Genomic DNA, 23,462 nt, shown 5'->3' with positions numbered 1-23,462 from the left:
ACATGGTATCAGTCTCCACCGGATCTTTCTGATCAAAGCACTTTATAATACGGCCAGAAATGCAGTGACAACCCACAGAAGTGCACTTTGGTTGCAGTATGTCAAGAGTGTATGCTGTCGCTTATCTTGTTCAACATATTATTAGAGCACATAATGAGGGAACCAATGGAAGATTTTGAGCAAACAGTGTCAGTGATGGCGGGACAAATTCATTGCAGAGTGGTAAGCAACTTACTGACATTGGACAGTACAATGAGAAGGTATGGAATGGAGATAAGAAGTGACAAAAGCAAGATCATGGTAAGGTCAAGGCAAAATGATAAAGAGAGCGACATAGACATTACAATGGAAGGGGAACAACTGGAAGCAGTCTCAATGAAGATGTGACATGAAGACGAAAGTTTCAAGGGTTCGGCCATGTAACATGGAATCATGCACAGCACTGTTAAAGGTCATGAGAAGACACAGGAGACCCAGAACGAACTGGCTTTGGCAATGTTCAGGGGTGAAATGCATGGGACTGGCAGAGGATGAAGATAGATGGAGAAAATGCGCCAACGATCCCAGGACTACAATTATATTCAGGAACTTAATTAAAATGTTAAGGCAATATTGTTGTTACAAAAACATCTTGAGTAATCATAAAGCATGAAAAAATACTTCAGACAACTTTTATTATTAAACAAAAAACAACAAATTTATGAATGCCTAATATAAAGACTAGATGTGATAAAGAACTTAAAAATCTAAGCAAGCACACCATATTCTCTAGCTGTCAGTGTATCGATTAATACTCATGTGACAATGCATTATAAATAAATAAGTAAAGAAGAGGGAAATAGTGAGTGAGAGCATCGGGTAAAACACAACAATTGACATGTCAAAATAAAAAAATCACCCATCTTAAGGGCTAGCAGGTTAGTAACGGGTTGCTATGTGCAAAATAATAAAATATCAAACCACAATCAACAGTCCTTTAAAATTAATCCCCAATTGGTGATTGTTTAAGGCTGTTAAAACTTCAAAAAATAACCAGCCCAAATGAATGCAAGTAACACTATCCCTATAACATCACAGAAACTCGTTATTTGTGGTGCGTCAGATTATGAGAGATGTTTTTAAACTTTGATAGCCTGTGGGTTAAATACTGGAGCTGTCAAGACAAATGGCTATCTACATGACCATATCCACCATCTGCTGCGAAAAAACTTCAGGGAAAAAAACACAAATTGAGTAAAATCAAAATGTGCCTCCTTTAGGAAAGGGGACCCATAACATCACAAATTTTAAGCAAACAGGACATTGCCAAGACTGAATTATTCCAAGCTCAGAGGTGTTGATTCCCACACATTTGATGTGATACCAATGTCTGCAACTGTCACTTCCAATCTGTTCACAAAAGTTTTACATGTAGATAAGCACACAGTTTTTATGTACACGTGATAAAAAAATTATGCTTTTACCATTGTTTTACCATTTTGTGCACTATATCAAAATTAATTATGTGTAAAGTGGGTCATGCTGTCTAAAACAAAAAAAAAACTTACCTATTTTCTAATCACAATTTCCACATTGGCTACATAGCTCAAGAAGACTGTCTAAAATAAAATGATATTATGAATGATTAGCAGCATCACTAGAATTGCTTTTAAAGCTTAAAAAATGGAAAATATTTAATGGTCTTCCTGGATTCATCTAACTTTTTTTGACCAATTTTATTCCTGTAATGAAGCAGTGCTCTTCTCGAACTAGAATACAAAACTATTAGGTTAGGATTTTTTAAGGTTGTGTTTGACAAATTCAGCAACCTTTAAGGATTATTTTTGTTTTTTTCTTGTAACCTTTTAAACAACCGATTAGCAAAAACTTTTAATTAATTAAAACAATCACAAGAGTGGCTGGTTGTTTTCTGACCAATATTTTGTAACAAAAATATACAATGGTAATACTGTGTCATTTTTTACTATTTTACAGATACTTCTGTTGCTTGTTGTTGAATCAATCAGATCTAAATATGATCAGTTTAAACATTGTGTCGAGTCAGTTACAAAAATGAAATAAAAAGCAAGGTGATAAACTGTATAAGCAAAGATGGATCCCAAAAAAAGGATAACTAAGAAATTAATTAAAATACCAAACAAAACAAATGTTTTACTCCTCCAAGTCTGTTAAGAACCAGTATTGAACCGCTTTCTTTTGTGCTGGTAGTTGCTTAATACTTTCTTAATATTGTTTACTGCTAATAGGTTTCCAATCTTTAAATGTTGGTGGCTTTCTCCTAAGAAATAAACCAAAAAACATGAACAATTTTCATTTGAATATGGCGAAATCAGCTGGTTAAAACAAAACAAATACTAAGTTGTAACAGTGTCTGGCAGCTAGGAATTTCATGAATCCACTGTTTTCAAACAGCTAAATGTGTTGGTCCAATCTAAAAAGTATTTTATTGTTTGGAAACTCAGATGAGCTCCTCTTTTTTGCAAGTAACATTCATATTGTCAAATATGGCATTCAGATATCACAATGTGACACACAACAGAGCTTAGACATGTTTAAATAATAAACAAATTGACTAAAAAAAAGTGATTGAACTCTTTCGCCCTGTTAGAGCTCGTCAGACTGCCTGGCAGACAATGAAAGTTCAAAAATCGTAAAAAAACACACTTACCTTTGCTGCTTGCAATTTTTCAAGATTTAACAAATGCCTTATTAAAGTCATAAGCACGAAATATTGCACGAAATTTTACAATGTTAAGACCTAATTTGCTTGTGTTCGGGAAGTATTTTTTATAATTATACATGGATTTAGTCCTGTTGCTTCTTAGTATGGTTTGCAATAGAAGCTGACTAATTGAAATCAAGCAGGGCTGCCACTTTGGTTTGAATGAAATAATCCAGTTTGACCTTAAAATATATCTAGAATCATTTAGATGGAAAAACAAAACATCCAAAAATATATCTAAACATAAAATAATCCAATTTAATGTAATGTATTAACCAAACAAAATGGCATATGAAGGTTTTTAATATAAATTGATCTATATTGATGCTAAAGAAGCTTACTTCTTCCATTTCATCACTCTATTTTTCTGAGACGGGGTTGTGACAATTTAGTGACAGGCTGTCACCTATCGCCTGTCAATGATAGGGTGTCAGGTACAAACTGACACCCTGTCACAGATTTACTGACACCCTGTCACAGATTTATTGACACCCTGTCACTGATTCGATGACGCCCTGTCACAGATTTACTGACACCCTGTCACAGATTCACTGACGCCCTGTCATTGATTTTGACACCCTGTCACTGATTCACTGGCGTCCTGTCAATGATTAAATGACGCCTTGTCACTGATTTATAATTTTCGAAAAAAACAGTGTTTTTGCTTTGTCGTCTGAAAGAGCCAAGTTGCAGAGAGGGGTTTAAAATAAAGATGAAAGGCAGATTTTAAGCATTGTTGCCAGAACTAACATCTGAGTTCTCTAAAATCGTGAATGCGACCACAATGGAAACTTTGGAAATAGCTATAGAACCAGAAAGCACCCTGGAAAACACAAGAGATCGTGAATAAATACGATAGAAACTTCTTTCTGAAGAACAAGCCAGTTTCTGTGGACGACCAAGCAAAACCTAACAGTTCGAATACTAGGTGAAAAATTTAGACCAACATCAAGAACTTCCTGCAGAGTTTGGAGAAAAGCTCTGTAGAGTAGGAAGGTGAAACATGGTATCAGTCTCCACCGGATCTTTCTGATCAAAGCACTTTATAATACGGCCAGAAATGCAGTGACAACCCACAGAAGTGCACTTTGGTTGCAGTATGTCAAGAGTGTATGCTGTCGCTTATCTTGTTCAACATATTATTAGAGCACATAATGAGGGAACCAATGGAAGATTTTGAGCAAACAGTGTCAGTGATGGCGGGACAAATTCATTGCAGAGTGGTAAGCAACTTACTGACATTGGACAGTACAATGAGAAGGTATGGAATGGAGATAAGAAGTGACAAAAGCAAGATCATGGTAAGGTCAAGGCAAAATGATAAAGAGAGCGACATAGAAATTACAATGGAAGGGGAACAACTGGAAGCAGTCTCAATGAAGATGTGACATGAAGACGAAAGTTTCAAGGGTTCGGCCATGTAACATGGAATCATGCACAGCACTGTTAAAGGTCATGAGAAGACACAGGAGACCCAGAACGAACTGGCTTTGGCAATGTTCAGGGGTGAAATGCATGGGACTGGCAGAGGATGAAGATAGATGGAGAAAATGCGCCAACGATCCCAGGACTACAATTATATTCAGGAACTTAATTAAAATGTTAAGGCAATATTGTTGTTACAAAAACATCTTGAGTAATCATAAAGCATGAAAAAATACTTCAGACAACTTTTATTATTAAACAAAAAACAACAAATTTATGAATGCCTAATATAAAGACTAGATGTGATAAAGAACTTAAAAATCTAAGCAAGCACACCATATTCTCTAGCTGTCAGTGTATCGATTAATACTCATGTGACAATGCATTATAAATAAATAAGTAAAGAAGAGGGAAATAGTGAGTGAGAGCATCGGGTAAAACACAACAATTGACATGTCAAAATAAAAAAATCACCCATCTTAAGGGCTAGCAGGTTAGTAACGGGTTGCTATGTGCAAAATAATAAAATATCAAACCACAATCAACAGTCCTTTAAAATTAATCCCCAATTGGTGATTGTTTAAGGCTGTTAAAACTTCAAAAAATAACCAGCCCAAATGAATGCAAGTAACACTATCCCTATAACATCACAGAAACTCGTTATTTGTGGTGCGTCAGATTATGAGAGATGTTTTTAAACTTTGATAGCCTGTGGGTTAAATACTGGAGCTGTCAAGACAAATGGCTATCTACATGACCATATCCACCATCTGCTGCGAAAAAACTTCAGGGAAAAAAACACAAATTGAGTAAAATCAAAATGTGCCTCCTTTAGGAAAGGGGACCCATAACATCACAAATTTTAAGCAAACAGGACATTGCCAAGACTGAATTATTCCAAGCTCAGAGGTGTTGATTCCCACACATTTGATGTGATACCAATGTCTGCAACTGTCACTTCCAATCTGTTCACAAAAGTTTTACATGTAGATAAGCACACAGTTTTTATGTACACGTGATAAAAAAATTATGCTTTTACCATTGTTTTACCATTTTGTGCACTATATCAAAATTAATTATGTGTAAAGTGGGTCATGCTGTCTAAAACAAAAAAAAAACTTACCTATTTTCTAATCACAATTTCCACATTGGCTACATAGCTCAAGAAGACTGTCTAAAATAAAATGATATTATGAATGATTAGCAGCATCACTAGAATTGCTTTTAAAGCTTAAAAAATGGAAAATATTTAATGGTCTTCCTGGATTCATCTAACTTTTTTTGACCAATTTTATTCCTGTAATGAAGCAGTGCTCTTCTCGAACTAGAATACAAAACTATTAGGTTAGGATTTTTTAAGGTTGTGTTTGACAAATTCAGCAACCTTTAAGGATTATTTTTGTTTTTTTCTTGTAACCTTTTAAACAACCGATTAGCAAAAACTTTTAATTAATTAAAACAATCACAAGAGTGGCTGGTTGTTTTCTGACCAATATTTTGTAACAAAAATATACAATGGTAATACTGTGTCATTTTTTACTATTTTACAGATACTTCTGTTGCTTGTTGTTGAATCAATCAGATCTAAATATGATCAGTTTAAACATTGTGTCGAGTCAGTTACAAAAATGAAATAAAAAGCAAGGTGATAAACTGTATAAGCAAAGATGGATCCCAAAAAAAGGATAACTAAGAAGTTAATTAAAATACCAAACAAAACAAATGTTTTACTCCTCCAAGTCTGTTAAGAACCAGTATTGAACCGCTTTCTTTTGTGCTGGTAGTTGCTTAATACTTTCTTAATATTGTTTACTGCTAATAGGTTTCCAATCTTTAAATGTTGGTGGCTTTCTCCTAAGAAATAAACCAAAAAACATGAACAATTTTCATTTGAATATGGCGAAATCAGCTGGTTAAAACAAAACAAATACTAAGTTGTAACAGTGTCTGGCAGCTAGGAATTTCATGAATCCACTGTTTTCAAACAGCTAAATGTGTTGGTCCAATCTAAAAAGTATTTTATTGTTTGGAAACTCAGATGAGCTCCTCTTTTTTGCAAGTAACATTCATATTGTCAAATATGGCATTCAGATATCACAATGTGACACACAACAGAGCTTAGACATGTTTAAATAATAAACAAATTGACTAAAAAAAAGTGATTGAACTCTTTCGCCCTGTTAGAGCTCGTCAGACTGCCTGGCAGACAATGAAAGTTCAAAAATCGTAAAAAAACACACTTACCTTTGCTGCTTGCAATTTTTCAAGATTTAACAAATGCCTTATTAAAGTCATAAGCACGAAATATTGCACGAAATTTTACAATTTTAAGACCTAATTTGCTTGTGTTCGGGAAGTATTTTTTATAATTATACATGGATTTAGTCCTGTTGCTTCTTAGTATGGTTTGCAATAGAAGCTGACTAATTGAAATCAAGCAGGGCTGCCACTTTGGTTTGAATGAAATAATCCAGTTTGACCTTAAAATATATCTAGAATCATTTAGATGGAAAAACAAAACATCCAAAAATATATCTAAACATAAAATAATCCAATTTAATGTAATGTATTAACCAAACAAAATGGCATATGAAGGTTTTTAATATAAATTGATCTATATTGATGCTAAAGAAGCTTACTTCTTCCATTTCATCACTCTATTTTTCTGAGACGGGGTTGTGACAATTTAGTGACAGGCTGTCACCTATCGCCTGTCAATGATAGGGTGTCAGGTACAAACTGACACCCTGTCACAGATTTACTGACACCCTGTCACAGATTTATTGACACCCTGTCACTGATTCGATGACGCCCTGTCACAGATTTACTGACACCCTGTCACAGATTCACTGACGCCCTGTCATTGATTTTGACACCCTGTCACTGATTCACTGGCGTCCTGTCAATGATTAAATGACGCCTTGTCACTGATTTATAATTTTCGAAAAAAACAGTGTTTTTGCTTTGTCGTCTGAAAGAGCCAAGTTGCAGAGAGGGGTTTAAAATAAAGATGAAAGGCAGATTTTAAGCATTGTTGCCAGAACTAACATCTGAGTTCTCTAAAATCGTGAATGCGACCACAATGGAAACTTTGGAAATAGCTATAGAACCAGAAAGCACCCTGGAAAACACAAGAGATCGTGAATAAATACGATAGAAACTTCTTTCTGAAGAACAAGCCAGTTTCTGTGGACGACCAAGCAAAACCTAACAGTTCGAATACTAGGTGAAAAATTTAGACCAACATCAAGAACTTCCTGCAGAGTTTGGAGAAAAGCTCTGTAGAGTAGGAAGGTGAAACATGGTATCAGTCTCCACCGGATCTTTCTGATCAAAGCACTTTATAATACGGCCAGAAATGCAGTGACAACCCACAGAAGTGCACTTTGGTTGCAGTATGTCAAGAGTGTATGCTGTCGCTTATCTTGTTCAACATATTATTAGAGCACATAATGATGGAACCAATGGAAGATTTTGAGCAAACAGTGTCAGTGATGGCGGGACAAATTCATTGCAGAGTGGTAAGCAACTTACTGACATTGGACAGTACAATGAGAAGGTATGGAATGGAGATAAGAAGTGACAAAAGCAAGATCATGGTAAGGTCAAGGCAAAATGATAAAGAGAGCGACATAGAAATTACAATGGAAGGGGAACAACTGGAAGCAGTCTCAATGAAGATGTGACATGAAGACGAAAGTTTCAAGGGTTCGGCCATGTAACATGGAATCATGCACAGCACTGTTAAAGGTCATGAGAAGACACAGGAGACCCAGAACGAACTGGCTTTGGCAATGTTCAGGGGTGAAATGCATGGGACTGGCAGAGGATGAAGATAGATGGAGAAAATGCGCCAACGATCCCAGGACTACAATTATATTCAGGAACTTAATTAAAATGTTAAGGCAATATTGTTGTTACAAAAACATCTTGAGTAATCATAAAGCATGAAAAAATACTTCAGACAACTTTTATTATTAAACAAAAAACAACAAATTTATGAATGCCTAATATAAAGACTAGATGTGATAAAGAACTTAAAAATCTAAGCAAGCACACCATATTCTCTAGCTGTCAGTGTATCGATTAATACTCATGTGACAATGCATTATAAATAAATAAGAAAAGAAGAGGGAAATAGTGAGTGAGAGCATCGGGTAAAACACAACAATTGACATGTCAAAATAATAAAAAACACCCATCTTAAGGGGTAGCAGGTTAGTAACGGGTTGCTATGTGGAAAAAAATAAAATATCAAACCACAATCAACAGTCCTTTAAAATTAATCCCCAATTGGTGATTGTTTAAGGCTGTTAAAACTTCAAAAAATAACCAGCCCAAATGAATGCAAGTAACACTATCCCTATAACATCACAGAAACTCGTTATTTGTGGTGCGTCAGATTATGAGAGATGTTTTTAAACTTTGATAGCCTGTGGGTTAAATACTGGAGCTGTCAAGACAAATGGCTATCTACATGACCATATCCACCATCTGCTGCGAAAAAACTTCAGGGAAAAAAACACAAATTGAGTAAAATCAAAATGTGCCTCCTTTAGGAAAGGGGACCCATAACATCACAAATTTTAAGCAAACAGGACATTGCCAAGACTGAATTATTCCAAGCTCAGAGGTGTTGATTCCCACACATTTGATGTGATACCAATGTCTGCAACTGTCACTTCCAATCTGTTCACAAAAGTTTTACATGTAGATAAGCACACAGTTTTTATGTACACGTGATAAAAAAATTATGCTTTTACCATTGTTTTACCATTTTGTGCACTATATCAAAATTAATTATGTGTAAAGTGGGTCATGCTGTCTAAAACAAAAAAAAAACTTACCTATTTTCTAATCACAATTTCCACATTGGCTACATAGCTCAAGAAGACTGTCTAAAATAAAATGATATTATGAATGATTAGCAGCATCACTAGAATTGCTTTTAAAGCTTAAAAAATGGAAAATATTTAATGGTCTTCCTGGATTCATCTAACTTTTTTTGACCAATTTTATTCCTGTAATGAAGCAGTGCTCTTCTCGAACTAGAATACAAAACTATTAGGTTAGGATTTTTTAAGGTTGTGTTTGACAAATTCAGCAACCTTTAAGGATTATTTTTGTTTTTTTCTTGTAACCTTTTAAACAACCGATTAGCAAAAACTTTTAATTAATTAAAACAATCACAAGAGTGGCTGGTTGTTTTCTGACCAATATTTTGTAACAAAAATATACAATGGTAATACTGTGTCATTTTTTACTATTTTACAGATACTTCTGTTGCTTGTTGTTGAATCAATCAGATCTAAATATGATCAGTTTAAACATTGTGTCGAGTCAGTTACAAAAATGAAATAAAAAGCAAGGTGATAAACTGTATAAGCAAAGATGGATCCCAAAAAAAGGATAACTAAGAAATTAATTAAAATACCAAACAAAACAAATGTTTTACTCCTCCAAGTCTGTTAAGAACCAGTATTGAACCGCTTTCTTTTGTGCTGGTAGTTGCTTAATACTTTCTTAATATTGTTTACTGCTAATAGGTTTCCAATCTTTAAATGTTGGTGGCTTTCTCCTACGAAATAAACCAAAAAACATGAACAATTTTCATTTGAATATGGCGAAATCAGCTGGTTAAAACAAAACAAATACTAAGTTGTAACAGTGTCTGGCAGCTAGGAATTTCATGAATCCACTGTTTTCAAACAGCTAAATGTGTTGGTCCAATCTAAAAAGTATTTTATTGTTTGGAAACTCAGATGAGCTCCTCTTTTTTGCAAGTAACATTCATATTGTCAAATATGGCATTCAGATATCACAATGTGACACACAACAGAGCTTAGACATGTTTAAATAATAAACAAATTGACTAAAAAAAAGTGATTGAACTCTTTCGCCCTGTTAGAGCTCGTCAGACTGCCTGGCAGACAATGAAAGTTCAAAAATCGTAAAAAAACACACTTACCTTTGCTGCTTGCAATTTTTCAAGATTTAACAAATGCCTTATTAAAGTCATAAGCACGAAATATTGCACGAAATTTTACAATTTTAAGACCTAATTTGCTTGTGTTCGGGAAGTATTTTTTATAATTATACATGGATTTAGTCATGTTGCTTCTTAGTATGGTTTGCAATAGAAGCTGACTAATTGAAATCAAGCAGGGCTGCCACTTTGGTTTGAATGAAATAATCCAGTTTGACCTTAAAATATATCTAGAATCATTTAGATGGAAAAACAAAACATCCAAAAATATATCTAAACATAAAATAATCCAATTTAATGTAATGTATTAACCAAACAAAATGGCATATGAAGGTTTTTAATATAAATTGATCTATATTGATGCTAAAGAAGCTTACTTCTTCCATTTCATCACTCTATTTTTCTGAGACGGGGTTGTGACAATTTAGTGACAGGCTGTCACCTATCGCCTGTCAATGATAGGGTGTCAGGTACAAACTGACACCCTGTCACAGATTTACTGACACCCTGTCACAGATTTATTGACACCCTGTCACTGATTCGATGACGCCCTGTCACAGATTTACTGACACCCTGTCACAGATTCACTGACGCCCTGTCATTGATTTTGACACCCTGTCACTGATTCACTGGCGTCCTGTCAATGATTAAATGACGCCTTGTCACTGATTTATAATTTTCGAAAAAAACAGTGTTTTTGCTTTGTCGTCTGAAAGAGCCAAGTTGCAGAGAGGGGTTTAAAATAAAGATGAAAGGCAGATTTTAAGCATTGTTGCCAGAACTAACATCTGAGTTCTCTAAAATCGTGAATGCGACCACAATGGAAACTTTGGAAATAGCTATAGAACCAGAAAGCACCCTGGAAAACACAAGAGATCATGAATAAATACGATAGAAACTTCTTTCTGAAGAACAAGCCAGTTTCTGTGGACGACCAAGCAAAACCTAACAGTTCGAATACTAGGTGAAAAATTTAGACCAACATCAAGAACTTCCTGCAGAGTTTGGAGAAAAGCTCTGTAGAGTAGGAAGGTGAAACATGGTATCAGTCTCCACCGGATCTTTCTGATCAAAGCACTTTATAATACGGCCAGAAATGCAGTGACAACCCACAGAAGTGCACTTTGGTTGCAGTATGTCAAGAGTGTATGCTGTCGCTTATCTTGTTCAACATATTATTAGAGCACATAATGAGGGAACCAATGGAAGATTTTGAGCAAACAGTGTCAGTGATGGCGGGACAAATTCATTGCAGAGTGGTAAGCAACTTACTGACATTGGACAGTACAATGAGAAGGTATGGAATGGAGATAAGAAGTGACAAAAGCAAGATCATGGTAAGGTCAAGGCAAAATGATAAAGAGAGCGACATAGAAATTACAATGGAAGGGGAACAACTGGAAGCAGTCTCAATGAAGATGTGACATGAAGACGAAAGTTTCAAGGGTTCGGCCATGTAACATGGAATCATGCACAGCACTGTTAAAGGTCATGAGAAGACACAGGAGACCCAGAACGAACTGGCTTTGGCAATGTTCAGGGGTGAAATGCATGGGACTGGCAGAGGATGAAGATAGATGGAGAAAATGCGCCAACGATCCCAGGACTACAATTATATTCAGGAACTTAATTAAAATGTTAAGGCAATATTGTTGTTACAAAAACATCTTGAGTAATCATAAAGCATGAAAAAATACTTCAGACAACTTTTATTATTAAACAAAAAACAACAAATTTATGAATGCCTAATATAAAGACTAGATGTGATAAAGAACTTAAAAATCTAAGCAAGCACACCATATTCTCTAGCTGTCAGTGTATCGATTAATACTCATGTGACAATGCATTATAAATAAATAAGAAAAGAAGAGGGAAATAGTGAGTGAGAGCATCGGGTAAAACACAACAATTGACATGTCAAAATAATAAAAAACACCCATCTTAAGGGGTAGCAGGTTAGTAACGGGTTGCTATGTGGAAAAAAATAAAATATCAAACCACAATCAACAGTCCTTTAAAATTAATCCCCAATTGGTGATTGTTTAAGGCTGTTAAAACTTCAAAAAATAACCAGCCCAAATGAATGCAAGTAACACTATCCCTATAACATCACAGAAACTCGTTATTTGTGGTGCGTCAGATTATGAGAGATGTTTTTAAACTTTGATAGCCTGTGGGTTAAATACTGGAGCTGTCAAGACAAATGGCTATCTACATGACCATATCCACCATCTGCTGCGAAAAAACTTCAGGGAAAAAAACACAAATTGAGTAAAATCAAAATGTGCCTCCTTTAGGAAAGGGGACCCATAACATCACAAATTTTAAGCAAACAGGACATTGCCAAGACTGAATTATTCCAAGCTCAGAGGTGTTGATTCCCACACATTTAATGTGATACCAATGTCTGCAACTGTCACTTCCAATCTGTCCACAAAAGTTTTACATGTAGATAAGCACACAGTTTTTATGTACACGTGATAAAAAAATTATGCTTTTACCATTGTTTTACCATTTTGTGCACTATATCAAAATTAATTATGTGTAAAGTGGGTCATGCTGTCTAAAACAAAAAACAAAAACTTACCTATTTTCTAATCACAATTTCCACATTGGCTACATAGCTCAAGAAGACTGTCTAAAATAAAATGATATTATGAATGATTAGCAGCATCACTAGAATTGCTTTTAAAGCTTAAAAAATGGAAAATATTTAATGGTCTTCCTGGATTCATCTAACTTTTTTTGACCAATTTTATTCCTGTAATGAAGCAGTGCTCTTCTCGAACTAGAATACAAAACTATTAGGTTAGGATTTTTTAAGGTTGTGTTTGACAAATTCAGCAACCTTTAAGGATTATTTTTGTTTTTTTCTTGTAACCTTTTAAACAACCGATTAGCAAAAACTTTTAATTAATTAAAACAATCACAAGAGTGGCTGGTTGTTTTCTGACCAATATTTTGTAACAAAAATATACAATGGTAATACTGTGTCATTTTTTACTATTTTACAGATACTTCTGTTGCTTGTTGTTGAATCAATCAGATCTAAATATGATCAGTTTAAACATTGTGTCGAGTCAGTTACAAAAATGAAATAAAAAGCAAGGTGATAAACTGTATAAGCAAAGATGGATCCCAAAAAAAGGATAACTAAGAAATTAATTAAAATACCAAACAAAACAAATGTTTTACTCCTCCAAGTCTGTTAAGAACCAGTATTGAACCGCTTTCTTTTGTGCTGGTAGTTGCTTAATACTTTCTTAATATTGTTTACTGCTAATAGGTTTCCAATCTTTAAATGTTGGTGGCTTTCTCCTAAGAAATAAACCAAAAAACATGAACAATTTTCATTTGAATATGGCGAAATCAGCTGGTTAAAACAAAACAAATACTAAGTTGTAACAGTGTCTGGCAGCTAGGAATTTCATGAATCCACTGTTTTCAAACAGCTAAATGTGTTGGTCCAATCTAAAAAGTATTTTATTGTTTGGAAACTCAGATGAGCTCCTCTTTTTTGCAAGTAACATTCATATTGTCAAATATGGCATTCAGATATCACAATGTGACACACAACAGAGCTTAGACATGTTTAAATAATAAACAAATTGACTAAAAAAAAGTGATTGAACTCTTTCGCCCTGTTAGAGCTCGTCAGACTGCCTGGCAGACAATGAAAGTTCAAAAATCGTAAAAAAACACACTTACCTTTGCTGCTTGCAATTTTTCAAGATTTAACAAATGCCTTATTAAAGTCATAAGCACGAAATATTGCACGAAATTTTACAATTTTAAGACCTAATTTGCTTGTGTTCGGGAAGTATTTTTTATAATTATACATGGATTTAGTCCTGTTGCTTCTTAGTATGGTTTGCAATAGAAGCTGACTAATTGAAATCAAGCAGGGCTGCCACTTTGGTTTGAATGAAATAATCCAGTTTGACCTTAAAATATATCTAGAATCATTTAGATGGAAAAACAAAACATCCAAAAATATATCTAAACATAAAATAATCCAATTTAATGTAATGTATTAGCCAAACAAAATGGCATATGAAGGTTTTTAATGTAAATTGATCTATATTGATGCTAAAGAAGCTTACTTCTTCCATTTCATCACTCTATTTTTCTGAGACGGGGTTGTGACAATTTAGTGACAGGCTGTCACCTATCGCCTGTCAATGATAGGGTGTCAGGTACAAACTGACACCCTGTCACAGATTTACTGACACCCTGTCACAGATTTATTGACACCCTGTCACTGATTCGATGACGCCCTGTCACAGATTTACTGACACCCTGTCACAGATTCACTGACGCCCTGTCATTGATTTTGACACCCTGTCACTGATTCACTGGCGTCCTGTCAATGATTAAATGACGCCTTGTCACTGATTTATAATTTTCGAAAAAAACAGTGTTTTTGCTTTGTCGTCTGAAAGAGCCAAGCTGCAGAGAGGGGTTTAAAATAAAGATGAAAGGCAGATTTTAAGCATTGTTGCCAGAACTAACATCTGAGTTCTCTAAAATCGTGAATGCGACCACAATGGAAACTTTGGAAATAGCTATAGAACCAGAAAGCACCCTGGAAAACACAAGAGATCATGAATAAATACGATAGAAACTTCTTTCTGAAGAACAAGCCAGTTTCTGTGGACGACCAAGCAAAACCTAACAGTTCGAATACTAGGTGAAAAATTTAGACCAACATCAAGAACTTCCTGCAGAGTTTGGAGAAAAGCTCTGTAGAGTAGGAAGGTGAAACATGGTATCAGTCTCCACCGGATCTTTCTGATCAAAGCACTTTATAATACGGCCAGAAATGCAGTGACAACCCACAGAAGTGCACTTTGGTTGCAGTATGTCAAGAGTGTATGCTGTCGCTTATCTTGTTCAACATATTATTAGAGCACATAATGAGGGAACCAATGGAAGATTTTGAGCAAACAGTGTCAGTGATGGCGGGACAAATTCATTGCAGAGTGGTAAGCAACTTACTGACATTGGACAGTACAATGAGAAGGTATGGAATGGAGATAAGAAGTGACAAAAGCAAGATCATGGTAAGGTCAAGGCAAAATGATAAAGAGAGCGACATAGACATTACAATGGAAGGGGAGCAACTGGAAGCAGTCTCAATGAAGATGTGACATGAAGACGAAAGTTTCAAGGGTTCGGCCATGTAACATGGAATCATGCACAGCACTGTTAAAGGTCATGAGAAGACACAGGAGACCCAGAACGAACTGGCTTTGGCAATGTTCAGGGGTGAAATGCATGGGACTGGCAGAGGATGAAGATAGATGGAGAAAATGCGCCAACGATCCCAGGACTACAATTATATTCAGGAACTTAATTAAAATGTTAAGGCAATATTGTTGTTACAAAAACATCTTGAGTAATCATAAAGCATGAAAAAATACTTCAGACAACTTTTATTATTAAACAAAAAACAACAAATTTATGAATGCCTAATATAAAGACTAGATGTGATAAAGAACTTAAAAATCTAAGCAAGCACACCATATTCTCTAGCTGTCAGTGTATCGATTAATACTCATGTGACAATGCATTATAAATAAATAAGTAAAGAAGAGGGAAATAGTGAGTGAGAGCATCGGGTAAAACACAACAATTGACATGTCAAAATAAAAAAATCACCCATCTTAAGGGCTAGCAGGTTAGTAACGGGTTGCTATGTGCAAAATAATAAAATATCAAACCACAATCAACAGTCCTTTAAAATTAATCCCCAATTGGTGATTGTTTAAGGCTGTTAAAACTTCAAAAAATAACCAGCCCAAATGAATGCAAGTAACACTATCCCTATAACATCACAGAAACTCGTTATTTGTGGTGCGTCAGATTATGAGAGATGTTTTTAAACTTTGATAGCCTGTGGGTTAAATACTGGAGCTGTCAAGACAAATGGCTATCTACATGACCATATCCACCATCTGCTGCGAAAAAACTTCAGGGAAAAAAACACAAATTGAGTAAAATCAAAATGTGCCTCCTTTAGGAAAGGGGACCCATAACATCACAAATTTTAAGCAAACAGGACATTGCCAAGACTGAATTATTCCAAGCTCAGAGGTGTTGATTCCCACACATTTGATGTGATACCAATGTCTGCAACTGTCACTTCCAATCTGTCCACAAAAGTTTTACATGTAGATAAGCACACAGTTTTTATGTACACGTGATAAAAAAATTATGCTTTTACCATTGTTTTACCATTTTGTGCACTATATCAAAATTAATTATGTGTAAAGTGGGTCATGCTGTCTAAAACAAAAAACAAAAACTTACCTATTTTCTAATCACAATTTCCACATTGGCTACATAGCTCAAGAAGACTGTCTAAAATAAAATGATATTATGAATGATTAGCAGCATCACTAGAATTGCTTTTAAAGCTTAAAAAATGGAAAATATTTAATGGTCTTCCTGGATTCATCTAACTTTTTTTTGACCAATTTTATTCCTGTAATGAAGCAGTGCTCTTCTCGAACTAGAATACAAAACTATTAGGTTAGGATTTTTTAAGGTTGTGTTTGACAAATTCAGCAACCTTTAAGGATTATTTTTGTTTTTTTCTTGTAACCTTTTAAACAACCGATTAGCAAAAACTTTTAATTAATTAAAACAATCACAAGAGTGGCTGGTTGTTTTCTGACCAATATTTTGTAACAAAAATATACAATGGTAATACTGTGTCATTTTTTACTATTTTACAGATACTTCTGTTGCTTGTTGTTGAATCAATCAGATCTAAATATGATCAGTTTAAACATTGTGTCGAGTCAGTTACAAAAATGAAATAAAAAGCAAGGTGATAAACTGTATAAGCAAAGATGGATCCCAAAAAAAGGATAACTAAGAAATTAATTAAAATACCAAACAAAACAAATGTTTTACTCCTCCAAGTCTGTTAAGAACCAGTATTGAACCGCTTTCTTTTGTGCTGGTAGTTGCTTAATACTTTCTTAATATTGTTTACTGCTAATAGGTTTCCAATCTTTAAATGTTGGTGGCTTTCTCCTAAGAAATAAACCAAAAAACATGAACAATTTTCATTTGAATATGGCGAAATCAGCTGGTTAAAACAAAACAAATACTAAGTTGTAACAGTGTCTGGCAGCTAGGAATTTCATGAATCCACTGTTTTCAAACAGCTAAATGTGTTGGTCCAATCTAAAAAGTATTTTATTGTTTGGAAACTCAGATGAGCTCCTCTTTTTTGCAAGTAACATTCATATTGTCAAATATGGCATTCAGATATCACAATGTGACACACAACAGAGCTTAGACATGTTTAAATAATAAACAAATTGACTAAAAAAAAGTGATTGAACTCTTTCGCCCTGTTAGAGCTCGTCAGACTGCCTGGCAGACAATGAAAGTTCAAAAATCGTAAAAAAACACACTTACCTTTGCTGCTTGCAATTTTTCAAGATTTAACAAATGCCTTATTAAAGTCATAAGCACGAAATATTGCACGAAATTTTACAATTTTAAGACCTAATTTGCTTGTGTTCGGGAAGTATTTTTTATAATTATACATGGATTTAGTCCTGTTGCTTCTTAGTATGGTTTGCAATAGAAGCTGACTAATTGAAATCAAGCAGGGCTGCCACTTTGGTTTGAATGAAATAATCCAGTTTGACCTTAAAATATATCTAGAATCATTTAGATGGAAAAACAAAACATCCAAAAATATATCTAAACATAAAATAATCCAATTTAATGTAATGTATTAACCAAACAAAATGGCATATGAAGGTTTTTAATATAAATTGATCTATATTGATGCTAAAGAAGCTTACTTCTTCCATTTCATCACTCTATTTTTCTGAGACGGGGTTGTGACAATTTAGTGACAGGCTGTCACCTATCGCCTGTCAATGATAGGGTGTCAGGTACAAACTGACACCCTGTCACAGATTTACTGACACCCTGTCACTGATTTATTGACACCCTGTCACTGATTTATTGACACCCTGTCACAGATTCACTGACGCCCTGTCATTGATTTTGACACCCTGTCACTGATTCACTGGCGTCCTGTCAATGATTAAATGACGCCTTGTCACTGATTTATAATTTTCGAAAAAAACAGTGTTTTTGCTTTGTCGTCTGAAAGAGCCAAGCTGCAGAGAGGGGTTTAAAATAAAGATGAAAGGCAGATTTTAAGCATTGTTGCCAGAACTAACATCTGAGTTCTCTAAAATCGTGAATGCGACCACAATGGAAACTTTGGAAATAGCTATAGAACCAGAAAGCACCCTGGAAAACACAAGAGATCATGAATAAATACGATAGAAACTTCTTTCTGAAGAACAAGCCAGTTTCTGTGGACGACCAAGCAAAACCTAACAGTTCGAATACTAGGTGAAAAATTTAGACCAACATCAAGAACTTCCTGCAGAGTTTGGAGAAAAGCTCTGTAGAGTAGGAAGGTGAAACATGGTATCAGTCTCCACCGGATCTTTCTGATCAAAGCACTTTATAATACGGCCAGAAATGCAGTGACAACCCACAGAAGTGCACTTTGGTTGCAGTATGTCAAGAGTGTATGCTGTCGCTTATCTTGTTCAACATATTATTAGAGCACATAATGAGGGAACCAATGGAAGATTTTGAGCAAACAGTGTCAGTGATGGCGGGACAAATTCATTGCAGAGTGGTAAGCAACTTACTGACATTGGACAGTACAATGAGAAGGTATGGAATGGAGATAAGAAGTGACAAAAGCAAGATCATGGTAAGGTCAAGGCAAAATGATAAAGAGAGCGACATAGACATTACAATGGAAGGGGAGCAACTGGAAGCAGTCTCAATGAAGATGTGACATGAAGACGAAAGTTTCAAGGGTTCGGCCATGTAACATGGAATCATGCACATCACTGTTAAAGGTCATGAGAAGACACAGGAGACCCAGAACGAACTGGCTTTGGCAATGTTCAGGGGTGAAATGCATGGGACTGGCAGAGGATGAAGATAGATGGAGAAAATGCGCCAACGATCCCAGGACTACAATTATATTCAGGAACTTAATTAAAATGTTAAGGCAATATTGTTGTTACAAAAACGTCTTGAGTAATCATAAAGCATGAAAAAATACTTCAGACAACTTTTATTATTAAACAAAAAACAACAAATTTATGAATGCCTAATATAAAGACTAGATGTGATAAAGAACTTAAAAATCTAAGCAAGCACACCATATTCTCTAGCTGTCAGTGTATCGATTAATACTCATGTGACAATGCATTATAAATAAATAAGAAAAGAAGAGGGAAATAGTGAGTGAGAGCATCGGGTAAAACACAACAATTGACATGTCAAAATAATAAAAAACACCCATCTTAAGGGGTAGCAGGTTAGTAACGGGTTGCTATGTGGAAAAAAATAAAATATCAAACCACAATCAACAGTCCTTTAAAATTAATCCCCAATTGGTGATTGTTTAAGGCTGTTAAAACTTCAAAAAATAACCAGCCCAAATGAATGCAAGTAACACTATCCCTATAACATCACAGAAACTCGTTATTTGTGGTGCGTCAGATTATGAGAGATGTTTTTAAACTTTGATAGCCTGTGGGTTAAATACTGGAGCTGTCAAGACAAATGGCTATCTACATGACCATATCCACCATCTGCTGCGAAAAAACTTCAGGGAAAAAAACACAAATTGAGTAAAATCAAAATGTGCCTCCTTTAGGAAAGGGGACCCATAACATCACAAATTTTAAGCAAACAGGACATTGCCAAGACTGAATTATTCCAAGCTCAGAGGTGTTGATTCCCACAAATTTGATGTGATACCAATGTCTGCAACTGTCACTTCCAATCTGTCCACAAAAGTTTTACATGTAGATAAGCACACAGTTTTTATGTACACGTGATAAAAAAATTATGCTTTTACCATTGTTTTACCATTTTGTGCACTATATCAAAATTAATTATGTGTAAAGTGGGTCATGCTGTCTAAAACAAAAAAAAAACTTACCTATTTTCTAATCACAATTTCCACATTGGCTACATAGCTCAAGAAGACTGTCTAAAATAAAATGATATTATGAATGATTAGCAGCATCACTAGAATTGCTTTTAAAGCTTAAAAAATGGAAAATATTTAATGGTCTTCCTGGATTCATCTAACTTTTTTTGACCAATTTTATTCCTGTAATGAAGCAGTGCTCTTCTCGAACTAGAATACAAAACTATTAGGTTAGGATTTTTTAAGGTTGTGTTTGACAAATTCAGCAACCTTTAAGGATTATTTTTGTTTTTTTCTTGTAACCTTTTAAACAACCGATTAGCAAAAACTTTTAATTAATTAAAACAATCACAAGAGTGGCTGGTTGTTTTCTGACCAATATTTTGTAACAAAAATATACAATGGTAATACTGTGTCATTTTTTACTATTTTACAGATACTTCTGTTGCTTGTTGTTGAATCAATCAGATCTAAATATGATCAGTTTAAACATTGTGTCGAGTCAGTTACAAAAATGAAATAAAAAGCAAGGTGATAAACTGTATAAGCAAAGATGGATCCCAAAAAAAGGATAACTAAGAAGTTAATTAAAATACCAAACAAAACAAATGTTTTACTCCTCCAAGTCTGTTAAGAACCAGTATTGAACCGCTTTCTTTTGTGCTGGTAGTTGCTTAATACTTTCTTAATATTGTTTACTGCTAATAGGTTTCCAATCTTTAAATGTTGGTGGCTTTCTCCTAAGAAATAAACCAAAAAACATGAACAATTTTCATTTGAATATGGCGAAATCAGCTGGTTAAAACAAAACAAATACTAAGTTGTAACAGTGTCTGGCAGCTAGGAATTCATGAATCCACTGTTTTCAAACAGCTAAATGTGTTGGTCCAATCTAAAAAGTATTTTATTGTTTGGAAACTCAGATGAGCTCCTCTTTTTTGCAAGTAACATTCATATTGTCAAATATGGCATTCAGATATCACAATGTGACACACAACAGAGCTTAGACATGTTTAAATAATAAACAAATTGACTAAAAAAAAGTGATTGAACTCTTTCGCCCTGTTAGAGCTCGTCAGACTGCCTGGCAGACAATGAAAGTTCAAAAATCGTAAAAAAACACACTTACCTTTGCTGCTTGCAATTTTTCAAGATTTAACAAATGCCTTATTAAAGTCATAAGCACGAAATATTGCACGAAATTTTACAATTTTAAGACCTAATTTGCTTGTGTTCGGGAAGTATTTTTTATAATTATACATGGATTTAGTCCTGTTGCTTCTTAGTATGGTTTGCAATAGAAGCTGACTAATTGAAATCAAGCAGGGCTGCCACTTTGGTTTGAATGAAATAATCCAGTTTGACCTTAAAATATATCTACAATCATTTAGATGGAAAAACAAAACATCCAAAAATATATCTAAACATAAAATAATCCAATTTAATGTAATGTATTAGCCAAACAAAATGGCATATGAAGGTTTTTAATGTAAATTGATCTATATTGATGCTAAAGAAGCTTACTTCTTCCATTTCATCACTCTATTTTTCTAAGACGGGGTTGTGACAATTTGTCAAAACTTGTAACTTTTCAAGTCGATAACTCACGAACCACTGAACCGAATTTGACGCCCCTTTGCAGGTGATGTTGGCCTCGTTGGCAAAACGCATATGCAAAGTTAGAGCCCAATCGGACTTCTGTATCGCCCTGTGCAAAAAGTGTTTTTCAGCAAAAACTGAGCATTTTTGTCAAAACTTGTAACTTTTCAAGTCGATAACTCACGAACCACTCAACCGAATTTGACGCCCCTTTGCAGGTGATGTTTGCCTCGTTGGCAAAACGCATATGCAAAGTTAGAGCCCAATCGGACTTCTGTATCGCCGTGTGCAAAAAGTGATTTTCAGCAAAAACTGAGCATTTTTGTCAAAACTTGTAACTTTTCAAGTCGATAACTCACGAACCACTCAACCGAATTTGACGCCCCTTTGCAGGTGATGTTTGCCTCGTTGGCAAAACGCATATGCAAAGTTACAGCCCAATCGGACTGCTGTATCGCCCTGTGCAAAAAGTGATTTTCAGCAAAAACTGAGCATTTTTGTCAAAACTTGTAACTTTTCAAGTCGATAACTCACGAACCGCTGAACCGAATTTGACGCCCCTTTGCAGGTGATGTTTGCCTCGTTGGCAAAACGCATATGCAAAGTTACAGCCCAATCGGACTTCTGTATCGCCCTGTGCAAAAAGTGATTTTCAGCAAAAACTGAGCATTTTTGTCAAAACTTGTAACTTTTCAAGTCGATAACTCACGAACCGCTGAACCGAATTTGACGCCCCTTTGCAGGTGATGTTTGCCTCGTTGGCAAAACGCATATGCAAAGTTACAGCCCTATCGGACTTCTGTATCGCCCTGTGCAAAAAGTGATTTTCAGCAAAAACTGAGCATTTTTGTCAAAACTTGTAACTTTTCAAGTCGATAACTCACGAACCGCTGAACCGAATTTGACGCCCCTTTGCAGGTGATGTTTGCCTCGTTGGCAAAACGCATATGCAAAGTTACAGCCCAATCGGACTTCTGTATCGCCCTGTGCAAAAAGTGATTTTCAGCAAAAACTGAGCATTTTTGTCAAAACTTGTAACTTTTCAAGTCGATAACTCACGAACCGCTGAACCGAATTTGACGCCCCTTTGCAGGTGATGTTTGCCTCGTTGGCAAAACGCATATGCAAAGTTACAGCCCAATCGGACTTCTGTGTCGCCCTGTGCAAAAAGTGATTTTCAGCAAAAACTGAGCATTTTTGTCAAAACTTGTAACTTTTCAAGTCGATAACTCACGAACCGCTGAACCGAATTTGACGCCCCTTTGCAGGTGATGTTTGCCTCGTTGGCAAAACGCATATGCAAAGTTACAGCCCAATCGGACTTCTGTATCGCCCTGTGCAAAAAGTGATTTTCAGCAAAAACTGAGCATTTTTGTCAAAACTTGTAACTTTTCAAGTCGATAACTCACGAACCGCTGAACCGAATTTGACGCCCCTTTGCAGGTGATGTTTGCCTCGTTGGCAAAACGCATATGCAAAGTTACAGCCCAATCGGACTTCTGTGTCGCCCTGTGCAAAAAGTGATTTTCAGCAAAAACTGAGCATTTTTGTCAAAACTTGTAACTTTTCAAGTCGATAACTCACGAACCGCTGAACCGAATTTGACGCCCCTTTGCAGGTGATGTTTGCCTCGTTGGCAAAACGCATATGCAAAGTTACAGCCCAATCGGACTTCTGTATCGCCCTGTGCAAAAAGTGATTTTCAGCAAAAACTGAGCATTTTT

At 35.3% G+C, this 23,462-nt stretch overlaps 4 long non-coding RNA genes across 4 annotated transcripts; all 4 read right to left on the bottom strand.

The window, feature by feature from the left end:
- Nucleotides 1-657: 657 nt before the first annotated feature.
- Nucleotides 658-2,660, bottom strand: LOC145217748 (uncharacterized). Its single transcript, XR_013857474.1, has 2 exons — nucleotides 1,548-2,660; nucleotides 658-1,389 (listed from the first exon to the last, which is right to left on the bottom strand). It is a non-coding gene; the product is annotated as an uncharacterized LOC145217748 (long non-coding RNA).
- Nucleotides 2,661-4,380: 1,720 nt separating this feature from the next.
- LOC145217746 (uncharacterized) lies at nucleotides 4,381-6,687 on the bottom strand. Its single transcript, XR_013857472.1, has 2 exons — nucleotides 5,271-6,687; nucleotides 4,381-5,112 (listed from the first exon to the last, which is right to left on the bottom strand). It is a non-coding gene; the product is annotated as an uncharacterized LOC145217746 (long non-coding RNA).
- Nucleotides 6,688-8,103: 1,416 nt separating this feature from the next.
- On the bottom strand, nucleotides 8,104-10,406 carry LOC145217747 (uncharacterized). The gene is made up of 2 exons (XR_013857473.1): nucleotides 8,995-10,406; nucleotides 8,104-8,836 (listed from the first exon to the last, which is right to left on the bottom strand). It is a non-coding gene; the product is annotated as an uncharacterized LOC145217747 (long non-coding RNA).
- Nucleotides 10,407-15,553: 5,147 nt separating this feature from the next.
- LOC145219224 (uncharacterized) lies at nucleotides 15,554-17,863 on the bottom strand. The gene is made up of 2 exons (XR_013857894.1): nucleotides 16,446-17,863; nucleotides 15,554-16,285 (listed from the first exon to the last, which is right to left on the bottom strand). It is a non-coding gene; the product is annotated as an uncharacterized LOC145219224 (long non-coding RNA).
- Nucleotides 17,864-23,462: the final 5,599 nt, after the last annotated feature.

The sequence above is a fragment of the Phallusia mammillata genome, chromosome 3, assembly GCF_965637545.1.
Source record: "Phallusia mammillata chromosome 3, kaPhaMamm4.hap1.1, whole genome shotgun sequence".
NCBI lineage: Eukaryota > Metazoa > Chordata > Ascidiacea > Phlebobranchia > Ascidiidae > Phallusia > Phallusia mammillata.
The sequence above is the reverse complement of the archived record's forward strand: the minus strand, read 5'-3'. Positions and strand labels throughout refer to the sequence as shown.